Source organism: Cibotium barometz, chromosome 2 (assembly GCF_041138505.1).
Source record: "Cibotium barometz isolate CiBa-2024 chromosome 2, ASM4113850v1, whole genome shotgun sequence".
NCBI lineage: Eukaryota > Viridiplantae > Streptophyta > Polypodiopsida > Cyatheales > Cibotiaceae > Cibotium > Cibotium barometz.
In genome coordinates, this window is record NC_141047.1 from 61,545,709 (window position 1) to 61,562,294 (window position 16,586).

The 16,586-nt window shown below is 42.7% G+C and overlaps 1 pseudogene; it reads left to right on the top strand.

Annotated features, from left to right (window-relative positions):
* Positions 1-14,185: 14,185 nt before the first annotated feature.
* Positions 14,186-14,917, top strand: LOC147641312 (uncharacterized; annotated as a pseudogene).
* The last annotated feature ends 1,669 nt before the right edge of the window (positions 14,918-16,586 follow it).

Consider the following 16,586-nt stretch of genomic DNA (forward strand, 5'->3'; position numbering starts at 1 on the left):
ATGCCTTCTGCTTCCCAAAGCGGATGCATAAATCCTTTGTGCCCTTGAGATACCTCATGATACCTTTCACTATTTCCCAATGCTTTTTGCCAAGGTTTGCCATGTACTTGCTAACCACTCCCACCGCAAATGGACGTGTAGCAACCATAGCATATATAAAGCAATCCACAGCAGACAAATAAGGAATCTTGGCCATTTCAGCCTTCTCACCATCAAATGTAGGCCAATCATATGCACTAAGTTTCACATATGGAGGCAATGGTACACCAAGGGCCTCCTCCCCTCCATATTGAAACATCGCAAGATTTTAGCTACATATTCTGCTTGTGACAGATAAAGAAGCCTCTTTTCTTTGTCCCCATGTATACGCATGCCAAGAATATGATTTGCTTCACCAAGATCCTTCATGTCAAAATTGTTGTGTAAATTTTGCTTCAACATGTTCAAAGCTTAAACATCCTTTCCCGCAATTAGCATATCATCAACATATAACACCAACAAAAGAAGACTACCATTTGCTGCCTTCTTAGTGTATAAGTGATCCTCTTGGCTCCTGACATAACCTTGAGACTGCATGAATGCATTAAACTTATGATACCATGCACATGGCGCCTGTTTCAGCCCATACAAACTCTTCTTGAGTTTACACACCATTTTTTCTTCCCCTTATGTAACAAAACCCTCTGGCTGTTGCATATGTATGTCCTCATGCAAATCAGAACACAGTTTTTACATCCATCTATATGAGTTCCACTTACAGCCAAGCCCAAAATGGTTCGCAAAGTAGTCATTTTAACTACGGGATAGAAAATCTCATCAAAATCAATTCCATGTTCCTGCTTGTACCCCTTAGCAACCAAACGTGCTCTGTACTTCGGCAAGGAACCAAAAGTGACTTTCATTTTGTAAACCCATTTGCATGGCAGCACTTTTTGCCCTTTCGGCAAATGCACCAAGTCCCAAGTGCCATTTTTCCTCAGAGAATCCATCTTTGACAACATGGCTTTGTGCCATTTCTTCCTATCATGTCTGTCCATTGCTTCTTTGAAGCAAGACGGTTCACCACAATCCGTTAACATGACATGATTAGCAGCATAATCAGCACCAGGAATGAATCTATCCGGCTGTCTAGTCGGCCTTGAGGACCTACGAACCCAATGATCCATATTCACAGGCTGTTCAGGCTGCAAATCTGCATTAACAGCTTGTTGTCCAAACATTTCACCTTGCTGTTCGGCCTGTTCCGGATGACCAATCATGCTGAATTTGTGGTACATCATGGGCAACTTCCTGCTGATGATTTTCAGCACCATTCCCTATGTTCTGAGGGACATTTTCAGCCTGCATTTGCTGCTGAATAATGGGCATTCTTGGCTGTCCAATCCGTACATCTGGAAACAACCCTCCTGACTTCCTGAGTCTTTGTAGGCTGTTTATGCATGCGATCTTCCCGGAAAATGATATCATTGCTGCATACAATCTTTCTCCTCTCAGATTCCCATAACCTATACCCCATTTCACCTCATCACCATATCCTAGGAAAATACATTTATAGGACGTTGGCTCCAATTTGTTGCATTCTTCCTTGCGTATGTGCACAAACGCTTCGCAGCCAAACACTCTCAAGTGTCCATACGAGGGTGGCTTGCCCGACCACGCTTCTTGAGGTACTTTACCTCCCAAAGACCTATTTGGTGACCTATTTATAAGGTGTACGGCTGTCATAACAGCCTCTGCCCAAAAACCATGGGATAACGCAGTGAGACATCATAGTTCGAACCTTTTCTTGAATTGTCCGATTCATATGCTCCACAAATCCATTTTGGGGTGGGTTATAAGAAGCAATGAGCTCCCTCTTTATCCCTTTAGCAGCATGAGACATCATAGTTCGAACCTTTTTCTTGAATGGTCTGATTCATATGCTCTGCAAATCCATTTTGGGGTGGGTTATAAGGAGCAGTGAGCTCCCTCTTTATCCCTTTACTGTCACAAAAGTCCTGAAAGGCTTTTGACACATATTCCCCACCATTGTCAGAGCGAAGACACTTTAATGTCTTTCCCGTTGCATTTTCAGCAAGTGCCAGAAACTTCTTGAATTTATCCAATGCTTCATTTTTATGACAGATTGGATACACCCACACCTAACGTGTGGCATCATCAACAAACGTGATGAAATACTTCTTCCCCCCTAAAGACAACCCTAGCATCTCACATACATCTGACAGTACCAAATCTAAGGGTAAAGATTTCAAAGAAAGAGATCTTCTGTGTGATGTTTGGGCATGTTTACCAAAAATACAATGATCACAATGGTCAAAATCAGGATACCTCAAACACAGCAAATAACCCAAACGAGAAAGCACTTTCATTCCAGTTTCACTCGTGTGTCCCAATCGGCCATGCCACAAAGACTCACTTGACTGCTCGGTTACGGCGACAACATGATTACGCACACTAGATACATGTAAAGGATACAAAGTGTCACACTTACCTCTAGCAACAATCCTAAACCCTTTACAAATTTTCCACTCGCTATCCCAAAAGTGGTGTGATAGCCTTCATCATCTAGTTGCCCAGTGCTTATCAAGCCCTTCTTGAGCTAAGGTACATGCCTCACATCATGTAAAGTAAACACTGACCCATGCGAAAATTTGTAGACTTCCAATGCTTGCAATGTCACATATATAATTGTCTCCCAAATGGACAACACCTGGTCTACCACCAGTGTAGTTAGAGAACCAATCACGGTGTGGTGTCACATGGAACGAAGCACCTAAATCCAAAATCCAAGTATGCATGTCATCATCAAAATCCCCAAGAAAAAATAGTGCATCAAAAGAACAAGCATAGAGTACATCATTGTCACTGTCATGACTGACTACATTGGCCTCCTCTATCTTAACACCGCTCTTCTTTTCTAGTTGGATGTCCCTTTTCTCAGCTTTGCTATCATCAGTGCTTTTCCCTTTGCCTTTCTCTTTCTTCCATAGAAAGCAATCTCGCTTAATATGCACCTTTTTGCATCTTTACCACGAGACTTGCTACGTCCTTTGCCATGAGACCTGCCCTTCTGCTGAGACCTGCCTCTAGTATGCAATGCACCAGAAGACTTAGTTATTGCATTATTCTATCTGTTGAGCTCTTCCATAAGCAAAGAACTCTCAACATCAGCATACAACAACATGGCATTGAGTTGCTCAAAGCTGTCCTAAACGTGTGCCAACTTTAAGTAAAGTGCACAGCAAAAACGTTGCTTTAAACTCATCATCAATGATAAATTTCAAAGCGACCAGCTGGCTGAAAATTGAGTTGAACTCATTCAAATGCACAGACATCTACCCTCCTTTATGCGAAGGTCCATCAACTTTTTCAACCAGTAAACCTTGCTTGCTGCACTTTTCTGGGCATACAACTCCTCGAGCCTTGTCCACATAGCATAGGCAGAGTCCAAATTCTCTTTGTTAAATAGCAAAGAATCTGATACCGCAAGCTCTATGGTAGAGTGAGCAAGTTCATCCAACTCATCCCACTCTTCTTTGTCCATGGTTGCAACTTGCCGGTTGTTACCCCTTTATCTTAATGGGTTTAACCTGTTTCTTTTGCACCAAGACATTGTAGCACTGCTTTTGCCAGACGGCAAAGTTATGTGCACCCTCGCGCTTCTTGATGTGCAAAAGATTACTGCTGCCAGCCACGACTTACAATCAAAAATTGACTCAAAGTCCACAAATGCAAGCCCAAAAGTCACACACACGTGACCCTACACAAGGCAAGTACCAAAATTGCAGTAAAAGACTTCAAATTACAGAAATTTCAGATCTGCAAATTGATTGCAGCTAACCCCAGGCCAACGCAACAGATTGCACACAAAAGCCCCAACTTTTAGCCACAATTTTGCTACAAATGCAACCACAAATGTGAAATTTGACCCAATCAGTCAAAAGCCCCAAAATTTGCTGCTGAAATTTGTGCGAAAAATCACAAATTAAACTGCTGAAGACCTGCACCTGCTCACGCTGCTCACAGCAAGTCAACGCTGCTCTATGTACCTGCTTATAACCAGCGCCTAAACCTGGTTAACAGTCCCCTGCACCTGCGCAGATCTGAAATCTGCACCTTATGACCTGCAGCTGAAGAGAAACGCTGAAACCTGCTGCTGACATCTGCACAGATCTGAAATCTGCACCTGCTATACACAGCCGTGCCACACTGTAAGCGGCCTGGTACACACACACCTGCACCGCCCTGCTGAACACAGCCTCGACACCTACAAGACCTGCGACCTCAAGCTCTATACCAATCTGTTGGAGAGAAGTAGCAACAGACAATGAAGAGAGTCGACTGTGTGTGGATGTGTGCAGGGAAGAGTCGAGAGCAAAGGGAGAGGGAGAGAGAGAGAGACACCTTTTCGGTACCTCAAAAAGTGTGAGAGTATCTCATCTTCTTGGCCTTTTACTTATATGTACAGCTTAAAGTTTCTTTAGAGTGTGTTCACACCCAAAGGCACTTGGCCTTTATTCCCAACATCGTCACCATCAAATTCGCGCTCAACCACCTCTACTTTCTCCACTGTGTCGATGATGGGACGAGTCACGAGCCATACGTCAACTACAACACGGGAGGTGGTCTGATCGCACAAGTATGCAAAGTGAGCATCCCACATATGCATTAGATGCTCTAGCCCCCTTTCTTGCCTGCCTAATTGACAGGGCACTAGCGAAGGGACTCCCGGAGGAGTGGAGTACGCAAACTATTGTGCCTATCCACTAGCCCCCTTTTCTTGCCCACCTAATTAACAAGGCACTAGCGGAGGGACTCCCAGAGGCGACTACACAAACTATTGTGCCTATCCACGAGTCTAGCGAAATTCATCTAGGGAACTATAGGACTATCATGATTCACCAACTTTATGGATGTAACACATACCGGCCACTACTCCCCGGTCGACAAGTGTTCCCCTGTGCGGAACTTAGGAACTTGAAACAAACACTCAGCAAATGGAAAGTGCTCAACTGTGCTGGTGCAATCAAGAGTGATTACAGGAGAGAGAATGCGAGACTGAGAGAGACTTCAGGAACGGAGCCCAAGATTGGTTCCCTCAACCGCTTTATACACGGAGTGTACAACTACTTTGAATGTGGGAATGAAAAGGGGCTGCTGTAGAACAAACTACTTGCTGAATTATTATTTTTGTGTGAGATGCAGCAGAAGACTGAACAAAGGTAGGGATATAGCAATCACACTTCACAAATCCTTAACACAATGGTTTGATGTTTATGGCGCACAAATGAATGCAATAGAGATCTTCAAGATAGAGAGAGTTAGAGAATGAGTTGACACACCGATGGGGTCCCAACTAACCCTCTCAAGGGTCCCCCACACCGTTACCAATGTGGTATTTGCTTTATATTTGCTTAAATGTTGAGTACATGAAATAACTCATATGCAAACCTATGACTTAGACCCAAGTCACGATGCCGCTTTGGAACTCAAGATGGAAGCACCTGTGGGGCTGATTTGATGTAGCCGATGATGTACCTCTATGTGGGCAATAGAGGCCTCCGAGAGTGGATGTTCGGGGCTGATTTGATGCATCAAAGATGAGGTCTATGTGGCTGAAAACAGGCTGAGATTCACTGCTGAAACGCAGCCAAAAGATGGGGATGATGATGAGGAAGATTTGCAGCCAAGAGGTCGCCAAGATGAGCCACAAGATGGGGCTGAAAACAGATCTCTAATGGACAGCAGAGAAGAGGCTGATGGATGGCAAGAGATGGAAGTGTAGATGGGCTAGAGATGGAGGAGTGTAGATGGGGCGCCGCCTTCTCCTGATAGCTGCCTGCAAGAATCATGAAAATGAACTCATGATGGCCTTTTTATACCGGCTTGGATCGACTGACCGACTTTGTGACTGTCCAATTTTATTAACTTAAAAATGAGCAAATAAATGTGCACATTGACTTGTCCGGGCTGCAACTCCCACATCAGGTGTCCGATTGACACGGGAATTGAACCATGACTTATCACTAACCTATTCTATATGCAAGTGTTGCCGGATGCCCACCGAAGTGTAATAACATCCGTAACACCATGTACAACCATTTATACAAGAGGGTTACGACTGACAGACACCTAATCTAATGGACTCATCCAAGCATGCATGTCCTACAGGAGGCTCACAAAATAGCTGGTACTAAATCCCCTAGGCTTTAGACTCTTACCTGGCTCTGGATGTAGGTGATATGTCCACGTGACACACAGAGCCCGTGTGCAAGTGACATCCCCTCCTCTTAAATTGTTGATAGGGGCGGAACTGTCGTCGCTGACGAAACCATCAACAACCTTGGATCTTTGCTAAGAAATTGCCCTACCTCAACTGGAAGGTTCTGCTTTGCCCACAATTCATCAAAATCTTTACCGCTACATTGGGTGCTTCTCTCTTTGTGAAACCTGGAATGTGCTCTTACTGATGGTGAATCTGTCTGTGGCATAGACATGTGATGCACTATCTTTTCCCTTTGTTTCTTCTGGCGCTTTTGCTTATTCTCCGATTGCATTTCCGACGTTGTTTCCTTGTCTTTTCTGCCACACACATCACATTATGAGCACCTATACAATCATCAATGTGAGCTATCCTACAACAAATCAATGGTACCACCACCAATTCCTTCACACAACATTTCGTTAGTATCCCAATGAATATGTGGTTTATACTGCCTAAACCATTTCACCCCTAAAATAACATCGGTGCCATCTAGAGGTGCAACAATAAAATCCTTAACAAAATGATTCTTCCGGATGTTAAGCAATGTCCCTGGGATCATTGACTTAACTAACTGAATCATACCGGATGAAAAACCTGCCACTGTCCTATCAATGGCTACTGTATCTAACTTAGCCGGCTACTTCAATCTACCACCATGGGGTGTAGATGTGAAGAGGGCCTATGAGCTCATGACTACCATAGAAGATGATGGCATCGCAACTCTAGATCAAGGTGAAGATTTCAGAAGAGCTCATCAGTGAGGCTCTGCAGCTTCCTCATCCAAGTGAGGCAATTCATGTGCCATTTCAGCTGACGGATTGCGACAGGAAGGCCACCTTCATGAACATTCAAGGCCAGTCCATGACTTTCAAAGACTTGATGTTCCAGGAATTAAATCTGCCACTCAGACTATACTCTCAACACTTCTCTCTAGGAAAGCCTTAGAAGTACACACATCCTCAAAAGAGAGTAGCAAACTTTATGAGGAAGGCAGTATGCTACAACACAAAGCAAAAGGGGGACTATACTAATATAATACTAACAGAATTGATCAATCACAAAAAGTCTAAGGGACTTCAAACAAGTCCACATTTGGGAGCAGGACTCATGCTAACAAGAATAGCCTACCAAGATGTAGGCATGATGGATGAACTCCCACCTCCATTATCAATGGAAGAAGCTAGAGAAGGTGCCAGCCTAGTCTCTCCAAACCCTCCAAGCATGATCATCCCTCCATGGGAAAAAGGGCAAGAAAGCTATACAAGGGAGGAGCGCCGGTGGTGGCGAGAGGAAAGGAAAAAGATGCAGAGGCCATAGGTGTCCTTGAAGGTCCAAGCATCTCTGCACACTCAGAGAAATATAGACGCATGGAAGAAAATTTGCACAAAGCTTTGAAGAAAGAACAACAACGCAAAGACCGATCAGGAGAAGCAGCTCCAACAAAAGAAAGAAGGAAAGAACCAGTGGAGAATCCAGAGATACGGACAAAGTTCCAATTGGACCCGCAACAAAAGGCTAGAGAAAAGAGGTTGAAAGAGCTATGAGAGAAAGAAACTCTCGGAAAGAACGTAGTCAAAGAACTGCTAAGGAAAGGGACAAAAAGGGGTAAGATGACCGCACAACGTCTTCCCTTTCCCCACGTAGACACAAACAAAGAGGAAGAGGAGCCTGCTGAGGAGCTGGATAGAAGACCTCCCAAGAAGAGGTTGAACACTGAAAAGACAAAGGAAGGAGAAACCACCACTACCATTCCCCTTCAAACCCCAAAACCAATAGCCACCACCACCACTCTTCCAGCCACCCAACCCGAAATTGCCAATCCATCTACTACCACACCCATGGATGAAGAACCATCCATCCCACCCATAAGCACAAACCCCGAATTCACCTCTCTGACTAGCTCGGAACAAATCTGGCAAGCGGATCAGTGGATTCGCACACCACCATCATCTCCATCACAACCACCATTTTTGCCATTACCACCATCACCACCTATGTTGCCTCAATCCCCTTCTGAACCACCAATCTCATCAACCCCCCAACCGACACAAATTGATACCACCCCTATGGAAGTAGAAAAAGAAGGCCCAGATGCGACCAAAGATGTCCAAGATACCATAAGGGATGGCAATGAAGCTGAAAGACAAGCTACTGGCCAAAAGAAAGCTCAAGAGAAGGAAGCTGTCACCTTAGGAGAGGCAACCTCAACACAAGAAACAATCAGCCAAATAGAGCTTGCTCCTATGGTGACACCTCCAGAGAAAACCACAGAAGAAAGCACTCTACAAGAAAGACCACCAGCGGAGGGTGAAACAAATAAAGAAAAAGAGATTGAGGTGCAGTCTACAGAGGTAAACAAAGAGAAACAAAAAGAATCCGCTGTTGCAGAACAGGGATAAGGGGAACAAAGTTAAAAACTGCCAGGTCTACGAAGAATATCCAAAGGACCAAGGGCACCGTTGATATCTGAACAAATAGGGCCAGGAATCACATTAATAAAGAAGGCAGGAATGACATAGCTTAATCGTCACAATCCATAGCTACAATGCTTGCAAAACGAGCTGGCCCAAGCAGAGTACACCAGGGAGAGGAAGAGATGGACAAAGAGGAAGATAATGCTACCTTTCATCTCGCCTGGCTGTACGAAAGAAACAAAAAGGACAAGTAGACTCGCCAGTAGCAAGAGATTGAGCTAGAAACTTCCAATGCAAACATCCTGTTGTTGCTAGAAGAGATTATTGAGAAGAAGAGTGAAGAGGTCGGGTAGTTACAGGAAACGGTAGCAGTGAAAGCCAGCTTGGTGGACGCAGAGCAAGAACGTATAGCTGAGTTCACTGAGAGGTTAAACCTCATGACACAGCGTGCCACCAAAGCTAAGCAGGAGCTACGAATCAAAGATCAAGAAGCCCATCAGATGCAGATAGCACTAAAAGCGGCAAACAAAAGGAGAGCACAATCAAAAAACATGCTCAATTAGCTACTCCAGGATCCAGTGTTGGTTGCGCTAGCAGCCCTGTCCGGCTGATGAAGCCCTAAAAAAGGAAAATGAGAACCCTGCAGGACAGGTAAAAGCAAAGGAGCTCCAAGTGGACCTATTAACGAGCTATTAACGCAGATGTTTTTAACAAACGAGTAGGAGCTGGCCACCCAAATAAAACAACTACAAATTCAGCCAAAAGAGGCAAAGAGAGAAGCGGCAGCCAAAGCCGATTTACCTGCCCTCCCTATGCCTAAAGTTCCATCCATAATAGAGGCATTTCACCTGGACACCTCTTTGGATGAAGAAGACACATAAGAATCCTCCCACGCCTCTCTTGCAAGCTCAAGCATGGAGTATTCACAAGCAAAAATTGAATTACGTAGCTATATTGTTGAACGCTTAGAGCCTTTGTAGAAGGATTGTATGTTTTACCCAGTAAGAAGAAGGAGAAGCTGGGAAGATTACCATCGTCTAAAGCAAGCCAGACCCACTTGGCTAAATTACCCTCTTCTACCACCACCTGAAGGAGCCACATAACCCACAGAGACATATATTGAAACCAAAATTCCTTTTATGCGACTAATTCTTTAGCACTTTTTAGTTTCCAAGAAACTATTGCAAGATTATCGCGCTAACAGTAGCAAGACAAATTCAAGAAATTAGAGACATCTTTAGACATGCAGTCTAGCTACATCTTAGTCTAATCTAGCGTAATTGCCTTCTGAGGTACACAATAAATTAAAGAATTTGCACACACATACACCAACAGTATGGTGCATGCATGATGACTAATACACGCTCAATCATGTGTCTTATTTGAGATAGAATCTACAGTACATGCGTATACACACACAGAGAAATTCGTGTACTTTTAGAGAGTGTTTCATACACACACACTTCACGGACGTGACTTGTGTGTGATGAACCTATGCACAGATAGACAAGAAACTGCACCAATCACTCCCACACAACATGGAGCCATAATAGAGGCTCATAAACATTCATAACATGGGGAAAATCTACCATAGCATCTGAAAAAAACGTACGCATAAACATATGCAAAAACATAACCACAAACATGACAAGCGACACGTGATGAGGGCCGGATTTATGAGGCCGACCCCCCCTCGAAAGGACTTGTATTACTTCTCTTCACGAAGACTATGAATTAATACTTACATGGTTCTTTGCTTACAACAAGCGGCTTACACAAAGAGGGCTGTGGAGGCTTAGAACTCCATATTCCACACACTCTGCAATCTCCTTTGTGTACCTGCAAGTTTCGTTGCCCTCTTCTCAAGGAACACAAGCCATACAAGCAAGAAGTTACTGTAGAGAAAAGGGGGAGAGACTCTCTAGAGGACTTGATATTTTGCTATTCTTTAGATGCAGAAAATTACTGTAAGTACTAGGCAGCTTGGAAGGAGAACTGCCATATATGTGAAGATAGAAGAGAAGCTGAGAGCATAAGCCTATAGGAGATGATGAGAGCTTTCATTCCCACCCTCTTGCATGCAAAACTGACCACAGGGCTGCCAGATATGGCCTCTTCATGCACATGAGTTTGGAAAAAGCACCTGTGGTCCTATTTTTGGCAGTTCTAGAGAGAGAATGTTCTTTTTCTGGCTTAGGGAGCACTCCAGGAGGAGGCGCCTCCTTTTGGGCCAGCTATTTGGACACAAAGGGTGCCCATGGGCCTCCTCTGGCCCTCGGTCCACCTCCTTGGCCCTCCTGCCCATGGTTCCAGCCCCCGTTCCCACTCCGTAAGCCGTATTTTAGCCGTTTTGAGGTCATTTCTTACCCGTTTTGACTTTTGTAAAGCATGGTGAAGTCCCGGTAAGATTTCCTAGGCACTTTTGTAGAATGCATCATCCTTTGGGTCCCTCATATGGCCTCCATGCACTTTCTTGCTACCTCCTATACTTGTTTCTGTGGTATTTCTCTCACTAGAATGGCCAATTCTAGAGAGAGAAAATCATGTTGAAGCTAAAAATTCACCAAAATTAAATTTTGGTGACATACCTTGCCTTTAAATCCTTAATCATTCTCGATTAAAGGGCCATTTTGGGAAAAGGTAGCCACATTGTCACTCGGGATCCTCATGTGAGTGGTTAATCCTTGCCTAGACTAGATGGCTAATCTAGAAGGTGCTTCGAACGGCAGGGGCCAAAGTAGAGCTGATTCATAAATCTTGGTGTACACATAATTGAACATTGCAAGTAAAACTAAAACATTTAAGCTTCAAATAACATTAAAACATTTACAAAATAGTAAAAGAGAAAGAGAGACACCTTGTATTAATGTTCTTGATACATGAAGAAGCTTACATTGTATCTAGCCCGTGTAAAAATTTATACTCTTCCAATAAGGAAAGTGAGTCTTTGAGCTGAGGCTCTTGCATCCACTTAGCATCTTCGTCAGGATAATTCTTAAACTTAATTAGGTAACGTCGAATGACTTTACCACTTCTAAGTATATTATCCTCATGTTTTAGGATGGCTTTGGACTGTAAGATCTCCTCTTGTTCATCAAATTTAGGAGGATCTTCTAGTACAGACTCTAAAGGCGGTGTAGTCTTATATGGCTTAAGAAGGCTGACATGAAAGGCGTTATGGATATGCCAATGCTTGAGTAACTTGAGTCGATAACTCATTAATCCTCTCAAGGACTTGGAAAGGTCCATAATACCTCTTTGCGAGCTTCGCATAAAACTTTTGATGCCCTATAGGTTCACCTTGCCAGTCCTTACCTGTTCTTTGTCTTAAACCAGCCTTTGTGAACTTAAGTAAAACCCATTCGTCATCCTTGAATTCTAGTGGCCTTCTATGCTTGTCAGTAGCTCCATTCGTCATCCTTGAAGGCTCACCTTGAGGTCTCCCTATCCTACTCGTCAGGCCCTTGGCGCTGCCTGTGCAGCTCCGCGCCCTACTTGCATCTTACCCCGCCAAAATTTTGCGCAGGTCCAAGATCATTACAGTAATGTTGGACCTCTCCTGGCTAAAATTTTCTGCTGTGTCTAGTAGAAATAGCTAGGGTTTTCTGCTATATTCTGAGAAGAAGTACCTTCAAAAGCTCCTCTTCACAATTGACTACAGAGATGAAGCTAAGCTTTGCTAAAGCTAGGATCACTAAGTAAATGAGTTCTAAATGATTTGTGTACTACGAGCTTCTGCAGCTGGTCTAGAGCCACTCATACCCAGCTTGGTGTAGTTGGGTACACCTGATAGCACAAGAACTTTACCGCTATGATTCCCACATTGCAAATAACGACAAGGTCATGAGCTTTGTGTCATGAACTTCTACAAACAAAGCTCTACATACCTAGCTTGGTGCAATGGGGAGCAAGGGGATGATGATAGCCCCTTGCCCCCCACTGCACCTACCTAGGTATGTGGAGCCTCGTCTGCAGAAGCTCATGATGTTGAACACTATACTAGGGAAACATATGGGAAAGATGGCCTTCTTCTCACATGGGAAAATTCCAAAAATTTCTTGTGAACAGGACTAACATGTCACTAACCGCACCTATTCATCACCACCAAAGAATCAAAACATGAATAGAATAGACATTTACTCATGCAAGGAAGCAACTGCTCTACACTGTACAATGTGATATGTATTCTTCATACAAAAGGGGTGTCAAGTGTAACAAGAAATGAGACATTTGACTCTATACCCCTCCACCCACTTACTGCCCAAATTAGGCTACAAAGTGCATGGCACTAAGGCTAGTATAGGAGCTGAAAATAGGGGTCATCATGCCATGGTGGGTGTGGAATCTCTCACAAACTCTCCTCTATGTGCTTTTGCTACCTTAGAGGAACCAGCTGATGAGTCCCACTGATTGTGTAAAGCGTGAATTAGATGTGTCCATATCATGCATAGGGTCTTTGATGTCAACAATCACTCATCACTTAGAACATGCAAGCATCTACATCTCCAAATACACCAAAGTGATATGCCAACCACCGTGGCAAATATCGGCTCTCTAGGGTGAATGGAATAGTCGTGAACCAAGGGCGGAAACATGTCAACAAAAACATGTCAAGGGTGCCTTTGTAAATTATCATAAATACTAGATTTATATCCCAAGTTGTCCAGCATTGGACCATTGGCTAGAGGTATTAGATATCAAGATCAGATTGCCTTAATGGGTTGTTTTTGCTAGAGCTGTGCAGACACAAGGAGGGTTTGAGGAGATCAGACTATGGGAGACATTCGCAATGGGAGATCACTGATTTTTTCAAACTCTGAAATTGGCAAATCAATTGAGGAGGCATCATAGTAGACTTCAGAGTCCACCTCTAACTGACAAGGCCATTGAGCTTGGGAGATCTAGATGTCCACAAATACAAGGGTCATCATGACATTGGCAGAGGGTGCATTAGAGGGTGATATGAGAGACATCTTATTAGAGTACTCACCATATTACATTGATGATATTTAACAGCAACCAATGCTGGACATCTTGGGACCCTGATGTGTATATGCTCCCCATCGTTGTATAAGTTAGAGAGTCTCTAGTCACTTTCCCTACATCTCATTTTCCATTACAACATTTTGGTTCACTTTCTTAGACTTTTTTTGGCACACAAACATTGTAACAAATTCACCAGCATGTTAAATGAATTACCCTCTCTAAGTCTAGATTTATGCATGCTTTCTTATTAGCATCAATAAGTTCTTTGCAGCACAAAAGATAAATCTTTATAGCAAATATGGGATGCCATGTCGAGAGGTAGCTTGATTGATATTTGTGGACTTTCCTACAAGCTTGCTTGCGGATGGTCTTGGTCCAACTTCAAGGGGTATGTAACTACTTGCTTGAACATAAATTATAGGATTGTATGTATCATGCAAGATTGATGTTAATGTTGGGTGTAGAGAGCACGAGTGTTCACACGTGGAATACATTTTCCAAGGGTCTTGTTATGGGATGCATGGATCTTGCACGCGAGTATTTGGCAGATCAAGGTTTTTTGGTGACTTTGTGCATGGCAGAGCACATAGGAGATTTTATTGTTGATGCAGCATGAGTGGGGCTAATGCTCCTCCGCATGTGGACTCTAATGTGTGACACAAAGATTTACTGACATCCCCTCACAAGAGAGGTAGTAAGTCAATATGTGCTCTTCATTTTATGTGTAGACTCATGTAATTTAAACTATGAATTGATTAGTAGATTTTTTGCACATGTGCTAGGTACTTGATCTTACAATGTGCCTTTGCTATCGTGCAGGAAATTCTATTCCCCAATATGATAGACCGTTCCAAGAAAAGATGAGTACTATTTTGTTTCATGCAGATCGTAGCTACATGATAGATGATTGCATCGTTCCTTTGGATATCGATGGTGTTATTATTAGAGGTGGAGCAGAGAGGTCTCTTCTTTTCTATCGGTGATATTTCTTTATTATTTGTTTGCTAATGCTTACAATGCTTGACTAAGTTTGTGCTAGTCCTAATCTCTTGACTTCTTTTGTTGTTTGGCTGGGTGGTTGCTAGCTACATTTACGGAGTGCAATGACTATGTTTTGGATGTATTCGTGGGGTATAGTGGTTTGGGACGAGCTAGTGCAGAAGATATCATACATTGCATGTGTTTAGAGATAGATGATGTAGTCTATGGAGGTTGCCTATCCACAATAGTGCATGGACCAGTGATGTGTTGATATGGGGAGAGCTAGCTTTTTATGGAGATTCTCATTTTGATGTTGTTTTGATGAACTTCATGCTACTATTGATGTATTGATTAGGGACATTGAATGTGTTTAGAGATAGATGATGTGGTCTATGGAGGTATCCTATCCATGCTAGTGTGTGGACCAGTGATGTGTTGATATGGGGAGACCTTACTTTTTATGAAGACTCTCATTTTGATGTTGTTTTGACATGCTACTATTGATGTATTTCATGTGCTTTGCTTATGGCATTACATGACTAGTGTTTAACTATTTGATTTGAATATAGTTGTGTGGCAAGCATGGCCAATTAAAGACGAAGACAATGTTTTAGTTACGTTACACTACATATTTTCTCTAGATATGCTAGATTGTTTGGTTAATGAAAGAACATATGAATTATCTAGCATACTAGACAAAGTAAAATGTGGCTGATTATGTTTAGCCTTTTAGGTAGCTTACATCATATTATAGTATAATATGGTGTATTATATGGACCTAGAGTACAACGTATTATAGGTATGTAAGTGTGTGTGTGTGTGTGTGTGTGTGTGTGTGTGTGTGTGTGTGTGTTTAGAGCTATTATTTATAGTTTTTCATGTACTATTGTTGTTGCATCCCCCTAATTGTATTTTTAGTTTCAAGTAATGTGGACACTTTGGTTGTTACTTTGGGAGCCACACTTTCATTTTGAAATATGGTACCACCTTTTAACCAAAAAACATGGAGAGAGAGATAGATAGATAGAGAGAGAGAGAGAGAGAGAGAGAGAGAGAGAGAGAGAGAGAGAGAGAGAGAGAGATCATTCATCGCAACACAAAAGGGGTAGGACCCTTGTGTGTGTGTGTGTGTGTGTGTGTGTGTGTGTGTGTGTGTTTAGTTAACGAAAGAATATGTTGATTATCTATAATATTTGTATGTGAATCTAGTGATTGTGAGAAAAAAAATTCTGGTATGGGAGTTAAAAAGCTCTAAAAATTAGGTGCTGTTTCAAAAGCTCGAAATTGAAAGCTCACAAAATGAAAATCCCCTCAGTAGCCCTCTTTTGCTTTTGCTATGATGCTTGTATGTTTTCCCTTATCTTTTGGAAAGCATCTTGTATGTCTCATACACTTCTTTTGCACTAATAGCACAGGGGAGTAGTAAGGTGACGAGCTGGGATGGATCATCTCTTTCTCTAGAAGCTCATTGACTTGAGCCATAATCTCTTCTTATTGAGCATGGGAGACCCTATAGGGCAGCCTGTTTGGAGGTGAACTCCCTTGAACAAGCTCTATTCTATGGTCATCATCCCCTCTACTAGGGGCAGTTCGTTAGGAACGGAATCCTCAAAACAATCATTATACTCACTTAAGAAGGTTTTACATTGTGCCTGCACATGTTCATGTGATTCATTAACACTTAACGATTGTTCATTTGCATTAGTAGAAAAAGACACTTCAACATTGGATGGTGAATCCTTTACGAAAACCATATAAGCAAAAAGTAACTTCTTTATTACTTTCTTCTGAATTGTTACTTACAATAGGGATAATGTTCCCTTTACTTTGTGCTTGCACTGAGAAGTCCCTACCCATGTGAGAAAATGTGATAGTCCGCTCTGGGAACTTCATTTTTGCATACAAATGATGAAACCACGGGGTCCCTAGGATAACATCCT